At 42.7% G+C, this 1,994-nt stretch overlaps 2 pseudogenes; both read left to right on the top strand.

Moving 5' to 3' along the window:
• Positions 1-164: 164 nt before the first annotated feature.
• LOC101584351 lies at positions 165-667 on the top strand (annotated as a pseudogene).
• A 207-nt stretch (positions 668-874) lies between these two features.
• Positions 875-1,758, top strand: LOC101565445 (annotated as a pseudogene).
• Positions 1,759-1,994: the final 236 nt, after the last annotated feature.

Genomic DNA, 1,994 nt, shown 5'->3' with positions numbered 1-1,994 from the left:
AAAAATATTTGTGCATATTGGAAAAAAAAACAACTTTCTCTATATGCAAATTCTTTTAGAATGTACCAGTTTATCTTTCACTGAAAATAATTTCTAATTAAAAATGGGTAGAGATGGGCTTTGCAGACACCACTCTTGTTCCTCTTAGTCATTTGTTGCCGACCATGGTCAACCCCACCGTGTTCTTCGATATCGCTGCCTAGGGCGAGCCCTGGGGCCACATCTCTTTCAAGCTGTATGCAGACTAAGTTCCAAAGAAAGAAGAAAACTTCCGTGCTCTGAGTCCTGGAGAGAAAGGATTTGGTTATAAGAGCTCCTGCTTTCACAGAATTATTCCAGGATTTATGTACGAGGGTGATGACTTCACACGCCACAGTGACACTGGTGGCCCTGGTGGCAAGTCCATCTACGGGGAGAAATTTGAGGACGAGAACTTCATCTTGAAGCACACCGGCCCGGGCATCCTGTCTATGGGAAATGCTTGGCCAAACACAAATGGGTCCCAGGTTTCCATCTGCACTGCCAAGACCCAGTGGCTGGACAGCAAGCACGTGATCCTCAGGGAGGTAAAAGGGGGCATGAACACGGTGGGGGCCATGGAGCGCTTCGGGTCCAGGAATGGAAAGACCACAAGAAGGTCACCATCACAGACTGCGGACAGCTCTAACACTTGTGACTTGTGTGTAATGCTATCACCAGACCAGACCAGTCCTTTAGCTCAGGAGAGCACCCAGCGTCCTGCCTGCTCAAAACGTCCCCTCAGCTCTGCTCTTACCGCAGTTCTTTGGGTTCCGTGTTTTCCTTGCTCCCATCCAAATGTACCTGGATTGCAGAGTTAAGTTTATGGTTATGAATAAAACTAAATAACGGTTAAATGTGCAGGGATGGCAAAATTATAAATAGAACTATGTGAATGAGTATTGTTCAGTTTAGTCTTACTAATGAATAAGATAGATGTTTTTTTGATGATATAGTTATTGATAGACTTATCAAATGGTTAATAAGTTTACAAATATCCTATGAATTGCTTCTTTCTAGGTAAATAAACCTATTTTAATGAACAAAACAAGATTTAGAAAGCTAGGGTTAAGGGGGTGCGCAGAGGGGTGTGGGTGGGGAAGGCTGGCCTGATAGGTCTGCAGGTGCCACTCCTGCGCCTGCCCCTGCCCCGCGCCCGCCTGGTTGGCCGGCCCAGCCAGGACCAAGGCAATCCTCATTTTCACCAACCGTGGCAAGCCGTGTCTCTCCAAGTTCTATCAGCCCTACAGTGAAGATACACAACAGCAAATCATGAGGAAGACTTTCCATTTGGTATGTAAGAGAGATGAAAATGTGATTTTTCTAGAAGGGGGATGAGTAACTGGAGGATCTGACAACAAACGGATTCATAGACATTATGTGACACTATATTTCCTTTCCTGTGTGGATTCTTCAGAAAGTGAACTTGGCCTTTTGCGGAAACATTAGACAAAGGTTTTCAAAATGTCTGTGGACTGCATTTAATTTTCCATGTAGATAAGGTTCACGATATTCTTTCAGAAATGGTGATGGGGAAATGGTATTGGAGACGAATATGAATGAAATTGTTACATAAATTGATGCACAAAATTAACTGGAGAAATTAAGCTGGCTTAGTAAAGCTCCAGCCCGTGCTGTGTCAGCTGTAAAGATATGAGTCTTCCTGAGATCCTGAGAATTATTAACACTGGTGACATCATTATAAAAGTGTCAAACCTGCCCTCTTTAAATCAGATATAAAGGCCACTCCCAGGTAAAATCCAGGGGATATGCCATTTAAGGTTACCATAGAGTTGTTTACCAAAAATGGAGGAGGAGAGTCTTAACCTTTTGCTTTTGGAATTAAGTCTAGGTACTATGTAGACGTTATGTAAATCAGAATGAAAGTTCAATGGTGTTTTCCTTGCTCAGTGATTTTAAAGAAATTATATACTTCCAGTGTGATTTTTTTGGTTGTTTTTTCCTAAACTGCATTC

The sequence above is a fragment of the Octodon degus genome, unplaced genomic scaffold, assembly GCF_000260255.1.
Source record: "Octodon degus isolate 3935 unplaced genomic scaffold, OctDeg1.0 scaffold00018, whole genome shotgun sequence".
Lineage (NCBI taxonomy): Eukaryota > Metazoa > Chordata > Mammalia > Rodentia > Octodontidae > Octodon > Octodon degus.
The sequence above is the reverse complement of the archived record's forward strand: the minus strand, read 5'-3'. Positions and strand labels throughout refer to the sequence as shown.